Raw genomic sequence first — 9112 nt, forward strand, 5'->3', positions numbered from 1 at the left:
TTCAGTTCTCTCCCAAATTATCACTCCTATATTAGCCACTCTTAACTCTTTTCCCCATCTTAACCCTTAGTGAACCAGTTCAATTATGCATTGTCCCTAGTCCCCTTATATTGCTGATTGAGGTCACTCCCACCATCTGTCACCTTTGCTCCTACACATGCTTGCTGAATTAAGGTGGAGAAAATCACCACCATTCTGATTGGGTCCAATACAGAGTTATGTACAAAGCCTTAGCTGGGTCCTCACTGCTGCTAGGCAATTCTTCTATACCTCCCCTTACCAACTCACTATCCCACTCTCCATAGTGGCTTTTAATAAACCTTTTCACCTCTCCTTAAGCCTCCCATGGCTCCCCCTCCCCTGCTTTCTCAGCTGAGAACTTTGGACTCATATTTTACAGAAAAAGTTGTAATTTGCTATGAGCTCCTTCTCAATTTTTCTTCATCACTCAGGTGCATCCTGCCACTATCTCCACCCATCTCATATGAAGAGATGGCCCTATTTCTTACTAAGGACATTCCTTGGTAAGGTATTCCTTACCTGCACAAGCAATCCCATTGCATCCCATCTCCAATAAATTTCCCCCTCTGTCATTTCCATTCTTATACTTATCTTCAGTTTCTCCTTATCTATTGACTCATTCCCCACTGCTATAATCATATAATCTATCAGATTCCAAAACCCCTCATTTGATGCTTCAGGCCTCTTGTTCTATATCTCTTCTGCTCCCTGTGGCTTAGCTCCTTGAGAAGGCTATCTACATTAAGTGCTTTCATTTTCTCTCCTCTCACTCCTCTTGTGGATGAAAGATGAAATAACTGAGGAAACAAATGTTCGAGCTTCTGAGCATGTTGATTAATTAAGCAGTGCATGCATTGTGTAACAAATCCAGACCAATCACCTTCCTCAGCTTTGGCACAGGATCCCGAATATAGGGGGAGACAAGATTTTTAAACACTAAAAACAAATTAAAAACAATCAAGACCAATTAATTAGAAGAAAACAATTAACCAGGAGGTAATCTGATTTCTAACTAAAAGAGACTTTCCAAGTTGGGAAGGGAAGAATGAACAAGTGCAATTGCCTGAAATCAGCAAAAGAGGTGTCCCCTAAAAGTGTCTATATTCAATCAAATGCTGATTGATCAGTACAAGGCCAATTTTCAAATAAGATATTTGGGTTGCTTGAGACATACAGTTGTGAGAAAACATCTTGTATCATTCAGATATGACCAGATTTCTGGTCAGCTTAACCTAGGTCCTTAGTTAAGGGTCTCTAAGCACTTGATAAAGGTAGTCCATGCAAGGCAAGATTCAAACAACGCTATAAGGTTTTCTCATAATAAAGTTTTCTCACAAGACAAAATTTGGACTAGACTCATAGTTGAATAGAAAGGGAACTGAGCTAGCTCTAGAACACTCCACAACATGGAGTCAGTCTGGTTTACTCAATTCTCATTACTACTTGCTGTTCTAATCCCCTCAATTCTCTCTCAATCCCTTCCAATCTGAATTCTGATTTCATCATTCCACTGAAACTGCTTCCTCCAAAGTAACCAATGCCAAATCCAATGGCCTTTTCTCAGTCTTCATTCTTATTCGCCTCTCTGAAGTCTTTGACACTATCGATCATCCTCTCCTCAATACTCTTTTACTTTCCGTTTTCAAGATACCACTTTCCTATTTCTCTTACCTATTAGACCACTTCCTTTTCAGTCTCCTTTGCTGGATCCTCATCTATATCATGCCCTCCAACTATAGGTGACCCACAGGATTCTATCTTAGGCCTTCTTCTGTCCTACTTCATGTGGTGGTCTTGTTGCCATTTAAGGGGTTCAGAGACCTCTCAAGGACTGAAGTGCAGGAGAGAGTCATCTGGAATGAATTCACAGACTCAAGCATTCTTAAAGTCAAGGTGGCAAAGGTTTATTGTAATGCCAAAATTGTGGGCAGAGCTCCCTAAGGAGCTTACCACTTAACAGGAATAATGCTAAAACTTATATAGGAAAGGTAGTGGATTATGTGGCAGATATGCTAATTAGGTGATAATTTACAAGGGAAGGTATTTCTCAGAGGTGTATTTTTGGTCCATTATGTCTGTAACAAGATAGCTGTGAGAGTTGATGTCTATACAATAACTTTGGGAATCAACACATGATAATTCTGTAGTTACAAGACAGTCCTGTTTTTACAAAAGAATTTTTTCAGAGGTCAGCTTGTTCTTGTGATGGGGAAAGATAGTTTGTTTTACTGGACCCACTCGTGAGTAGTTGTGAGGAAAGGTTTGTCTTACTGGGGCCCACTCATGAGCTATTGCTAGGCATAGTGTCCTTGGGCTGGGGAGAAAACTGTCAGGGATAGTGTTTTGAAGTTAGGGAGTAATGTGATCTTGGAATTCAGGTCCAAGCACCAGCACCCAAGCACCCCATCAATTCCAGACATGAGAGACAGCCAGACGGAATGCCTGGCACAGAGAGACAGAGTGTCTTGTTTGTGAAATATCCAGGAAGCTGATATCATTGTGTCAATGGAGCAAACTGGATCAAAGAGTGCATGTTAGGAAATAAGGTAGAAGAAGACTGGAAAGGTAGGAGGGGTCTGGGTTATGAAGGGCTTTAAATGCCTAACAGAGCATTTTGTATTTGCTCCTCACTGGAGTTTATTAAGTAGAGGGGGAGGGTTTGACATGATCAGACCTTCACTTTAGGAAAATCACATTAGTGGCTGAATGGAGAATGGATTGGAGCGGAGAGAGCCTTGAGGCAGGCTGACCCACCAACAGGCTATTGCAGTAATCCAGGCATGAGGTGATGAGAGTCTGTACCATAGTGATGGCAGTGTCAGAGGACAGAGGGGCATATCTGAGAGATGGTGCAAAGGTGAAATCGACGGGCCTTGTTACTAGGTGGGGTGAAAGCAAGTGAGGAATCATGGATAACTCCTAAGTAGTGAGCCTGAGTGACTTAAAAGGACAGTGTGTTGCCCTCTACAGTAATAGGAAAGGTATGGGGGGAGGGGTCAGGCAAGGTAGGATTTAGGAGGAAAAGATAATGAGTTTTTCATTTTAGACATTTTAAGTTTAAGATATCTACTGGACATCCAGTCTGAGATGTCTAAAAGGCAATTGAAGATGACATTGGAGATCAGCAGAAGGTTAGGGTAGATCTGGGAATCATCAGCATAAAGATGGTAATTAAATCCATCAAAGCTTGATAAGATCACCAAGTGAAGTAATGTACGGGGAGAAGAGAAGAGGCCCCAGGACAGGACTCTAAGGGACACCTACAGTTAGAGGGTTAGAGAAGGTTTAAGCAAAGAAGGCAGAAGAGGAGTGGTCGCATAGCTAGGAGGAGAATCAGGAGAGAGTGGCGTCCCAAAAACTTAGAGAGAAGAGAAGATCAAGGAGGAGAGAGTGATCAGTAGTGTCAGAAGCTGCAGAGAGATCAAGGAGAACAAGAATCGAGAAAAGGCCATTAGATTTGGCAATTAGATCATTAATAACTTTGGAGAGGAGCAGTTTTGGAATGATAAGGTCAGAAGCCAGATTGTAAGGGGTTAAGAAGAGAGAAAGTAGAGGCACCAATTGAGTATAGCTTGTTTGTACATATTTGTTTCCTTGTCTCCCCAGTTAAATTGTGAGCTCCATGAGAGCAGAGATTGTCTTTTGCCTCTTTTTGTGTCCCCAGTGCTTAGCACAGTGCCTGGTATATGGTTGGTACTTCATAAATGCATACTGAGTAAAGGGGCAGAACGAGTCAAAGATGATTTTTAGGTTGCAATCCTGGATGGCCTTGGGGGAAGGGTTAGATTTAGAGATAAAAGATAATCAGTTATGTTTTGAATATTTTGAATTTTAGATGCTAACAGAGCATCAAAGTGGAGAGGAGTTCAGGAGAGAGGTTAGGAAATATAAATTTGGGAGTCATCTGCATAGAAATGATCATTGAGTCCATGGGAACCGATGAGATCACTGAGTAAAGGAGAGAAGAGGACCCAGGACAGAGCTTTGGGGTAATAGCTACTCTTGGGGGTAGGTGATGAATGATCATCTAGCAGAATGGTGAGACAAGAGAACCAGGATTGAGCAGTGTCAACCAGGAAGCCAAGGGAGATGAGAATGTTGTGGAGAAGGAGGCAGTCAGCAAAGTCCAAAGCTGTAGAAATGAAAGATGACAGAGGAAAAACTCTCAGATTCAGTAAACAGAGTGCTGCTAACCGAGGAGAGAGTGATTACAGTAAATTGATGTCCAACGCGAGATTACAAGGCATTGAGAGTGAGGAAATAGAGGTAATGAGTGTAGCTGAGACAGAGAAAAGGAGAGAGATGAGCCTAAAGTTTTTGTTGTTTTTTAAGGACAGGAAGATCTGGGCATGTTTGTGGGCAACAGGATAAGAGCAAGTAGATAAGGAGAAATTTAAGAGAGGGAATTATTGGTGGGGTCACACATTTAGATCACTGGACCTAGAGTTAGGAAGACTCATCTTTATGAGTTCAAATCTGGCCTCAGATACTTACTATCTGTGTGACCCCTGGGCAAGCCACTTAATTCTGTTTGCCTCAGTTTCCTCAACTTAAAATGATCAGGAGAAGCAAACCATTCCAGTATCTTTGCCAAGAAAACCCCAGATGGGTCATGAAGAGTCAGACATGACTGAAAAATGACTAAATATAAATTATTGCCGTGGTTACTTAAATACATGTTTCATGTGCTGAAGAAATAAGGATTTCTCCTAATGTTACTCAGTTCTAGATACTGAGTTAGAGAATTCTCATTATAATCAAGACTCTATTTCTTCTGCTAGGGGCCCTTAGGCTTGGATATAATTGAAATAGTGTGTAAGAAGTCATTAAAGGTTTATTGTAGGCTACCTACAGAGCTTCCTAGTACTCAGGAAAAGAGCAAGAGTGGAAAGGGTTGATATCTATATGATAGGATTCCTGCCAAGTAATAGCTGGTTTCATTTTGCTGTTTAGAAGTAAACATGAGCTTGGCCAGGATATGTTGATAAATCATAACTGCATTCACCCACATATGTGGTTGACACAGCCCTGTTCTAAAAAAAAAAGCATGTTAGAAGAGAAGAGAAGGCAGGTGAGGGGGAATGAGTGAATCTTGCTCTTATCAGATTTGACCTGAGGAGGGAATACCATGTACACTCAATTGGGTATCTTACCCCACAGGAAAGAAGGAGGAAGAAGATAAAAAAGGGGGGGGGGGGATGATAGAAGGGAGGGCAGATGGGGGAGGAGGTAATCAAAAACAAACACTTTCAAAAAGGGACAGGGTCAAGGGAGAAAATTGGATAAAGGGGGATAGGTTAGGATGGAGCAAAATATAGTTAGTCTTTCACAACATGAGTATTGATATAATGATATGCATGTGGCCTATGTTGAATTGCTTGACTTCTTAGGGAGGGTGGGTGGGAAGGGAAGAGGGGAGAGAATTTGGAACTCAAAGTTTTAAAAACAGATGTTCAAAAACAAAAAAAAAAGTTTTTGAATGCAACTAGAAAATAAGATACACAGGCAATGGGGCGTAGAAATTTATCTTGCCCTACAAGAAAGGAAGGGAAAAGGGGATGGGAGGGGAGTGGGGTGACAGAAGGGAGGGCTGACTGGGGAACGGGGCAACCAGAATATACGCCATCTTGGAGTGGGGGGGAGGGCAGAAATGGGGAGAAAATTTGTAATTCAAACTCTTGTGAAAATCAATGCTGAAAACTAAATATATTCAATGAATTAAATAAACTAAAAAAAAAAACCAAAAAAAACAAAATAAAAAAAGCATGTTAAATCCAAATGGAGATTTGAAGTTTAACATGCTCTACTGCACTACTGTGGGACTTCTCTGACTGACTTCACCACCATGACCCAGGAAGCTCATTATTAGGATAGCCTCTCATCGGTATTGGTACTCCACCTCATCACTACTCTGCTTCTCTGATTGGAATGTGGAGACATGCCTCCATTTCTGGAGACACCTCAGCTCAAATGTCTCCTTGTTTCTCACCTGGTTGCACTACTTTGGGACTTCTCTGACTGACAGGTTGGCCTGAATTTTTTATTCATTCTTACCTATATATAAGCCATATTAAACTCTAAGCTATATAGCTGACTATTCCAGCTGAGACCACAACTAAATCCCTAGAAAATGTCTCCTACTGCATTTCAAGTATTTGATGATTTGCTGAGTTTTTTTCTTTTCACATAGTTTATTTTTTATATTTTTGTATTTTTTTTCCAATTACATTCATTTAAAAAATTTTGAGTTCCAATTCTCTCCCTCCCCTCCTCCCTTCCTGAGAAAGGCAAGCAATTTGATATAGACTATACATGTACAATCATGAAAAACAAATTTCTAAATTAGCTATGTTTCAAAAGAAAACATGAACCAAAAAGACCCCCAAAAAATAATGTTTAAAAAGTATGCTTTGATCTGCATTCAGATTCTGTCAGTTCTTTCTCTGGAGATGGATAGCATTTTTCATAAGTCCTTCAGAATTGTCTTGGATCGTTGTATTGCTGAGAATAGCTAAGTCATTCACAGTTGATCACTGCTATTATGATATTGCTGTTACTGTGTACAATGTTCTCCTAGTTCTGCTCACTTCACTTTGCATCAGTTCATATAAGTCTTTCCATGTTTTTCTTAGAACATCCTGCTCATCATTTCTTATAGTACAAATAGTATTGCATCACAATCATATACCACAACTTGTTCAGCCATTTGCCGATTGATGGGTGTGTCCTCAATCTCCAATTCTTTGCCACTACAGAAACAGCTGCTATAAATATTTTTGTACACATAGGTCCTTTCTCTCTTTCTTTGATCTCTTTGGGATACAGACCTAGTAGTGGTATTTCTGGGTCAAAGGGTATGCACATCACATTTGTAAGTCATGAGACCTTTCTCATTATTAGGGTAGTTGGAGGGAGTATATATACATACAGGGTACAAGGTAAGTTGAATATGAAGGAATAATATGTAAAAAATTAAAATTAAGGCGTGAGAGAGGAATGTACCTGGGAAACAGAGAAAGGGAGAGGTAGAATGGTATAAATTATCTCACATAAAAAAGGCAAGAAAAAGCTTTTACAGTAGAGGGGAGTGGGAGGGCGTGGTAAGAGGGATTGAGTGAACCTTAATCTCATCAGAATTGGCTTAAGGAGGGAATAACATAAACACTCCATTGGGTATAGAAATCTGTCTTACCTTACAGGAAAGTAGAGGGGAAGGGGATAAGGAGGAGGGGTGATAGAAGGGAGGGCAAATTGGGGGAGGGGGTAATCAGAAGCAAACACTTTTAAGGAGGGACAGGGTGAAAGGAGAGAGAGAATAGAATAAACAGGAGGGGGAATAGGATGGAGGGAAATACAGTTAGTCTTTCACAACATGACTGTTATGGGAGTGTTTTGCATGTGTACACATATATAACCCATATTGAATTGCTTGTCTTCTCAATGAGGGTGGATGGGAAGGGGGAAGGGAACTCAAAGTTTTAAAAACCAATGTTAAAAATTGTTTTTACATGTAACTGGGAAATAAGATATACAGGCAATGAGGTATAGAAATCTATCTTACCCTACAGTGAAATAGAAGGATAAGGGGTTATAGAAGGGAGGGCAGATTGGGTGAAGGGATAATCAGAAGCAAAATACTTCTGAGGAGGGATAGGGTGAAAGGAGAGAGAGAATAGTGAGGGGGTGACAGGAGTAAGATGGAGGGAAATGCAATTAGCAATAGTAACTGCGAAAAATATTTTTTAAAGCGAATTTCTCTGATAAAGGCCTCACTTCTCTAACATATAGAGAATGGTGTCAAATTTATAAAAATAGGAGCCATTCCTCAATTGATAAATGACCAAAAGATATAATCAGTTTTCAGATTAAGTAATTAAAGCTGTCTACGGCCACATGAAAAAATATTCTCACTATTGATTGGGGAAACGCAAGCTAAAATAATTCTGAGGTACTACCTCATACCTTTTAGATTAGATAATAGGACAGAGAAGTTAAATGACAAATGTTGGAGGAGATATGGGAAAAAATGAGACATTAATGGACTGTGGTCACAGTTGTGAATTGATTAAACCATTCTATAGAGTGAGTTGGAACTATGCCCAAAGCGCTATGCAACCATGCATACCCTTTGACCTAGCAATACCACTACTAGGTCTGTATCCCAAAACAGATTTAAAAAAAAAAGCCAAAAGGCCCTATATATACAAAAGTGTTTATAGCAACTCATTTCTGGGGGTAAAGAAATAGAAATTGAGGGACTGCACATCAATTGGGGAATGGCTGAATAAGTTGTAAAATGTAATTATGATGGAATACTATTGTATTTTAAGAAATGATGAGCAGGATGCTCTCAGAAAAACATAGAAAGACTTACATGGATTGATGCAAAGTCAAATGTATGGGGTACAAAGTAACAGCAACATTCTAAGATGATCAGCTTTGAATGACTTAGCTATTCTCAGCAATACTATGATCCATGACAGCTCTGAAGGACTTAAGAGGAAAAATACTATCTATCCCCAGAGAAAGAACTGATGGTGTCTGAATACAGATTGAAGCAACTTTTTTTTTCATTTTGTTTTTCTTGAGGATTTTTTTGTCTGTGTTTTCTTTCACAACGAGACTATTATGGATATGTTTTGCATGACTACACATATATAATGTATATGGAATTGCTTTCCTTCTCAATGAGGAGAGGTGGGGAGGGAAGAAGGGAGAGAATTTGGAACTCAGAAGTTTTAAAAACAAATGTTAAAAATTGGGGGAAAATTAAATACTATATAAATACCAAAAAAAAAAAAATCGAGAGGTTTGGGTCCCATTCTATGTATTCTCTAGTTAGTTAAAACAATTTTCAGCATGAAATTAGGAAATCACATATGTTTTCAGTAAAACTGGATAGTCAAGCAAATGACTTATGAAATCTTCCAATCCACAAATCCTGACCACACACAGTTCCAACTTCTACTCTTCCCTTTCTTTCTGTTGTCCTTCCTTCCCTCCTTCCTCCTTTGTGATGATTAAAAAGTTTGAGAGACATAGTTTCTGGGTAATTTAATCATTTTGTCAATAAGGCCAGCAGGTTTTAGTA

The sequence above is a fragment of the Trichosurus vulpecula genome, chromosome 8 (genome assembly GCF_011100635.1).
Source record: "Trichosurus vulpecula isolate mTriVul1 chromosome 8, mTriVul1.pri, whole genome shotgun sequence".
Classification (NCBI taxonomy): domain Eukaryota; kingdom Metazoa; phylum Chordata; class Mammalia; order Diprotodontia; family Phalangeridae; genus Trichosurus; species Trichosurus vulpecula.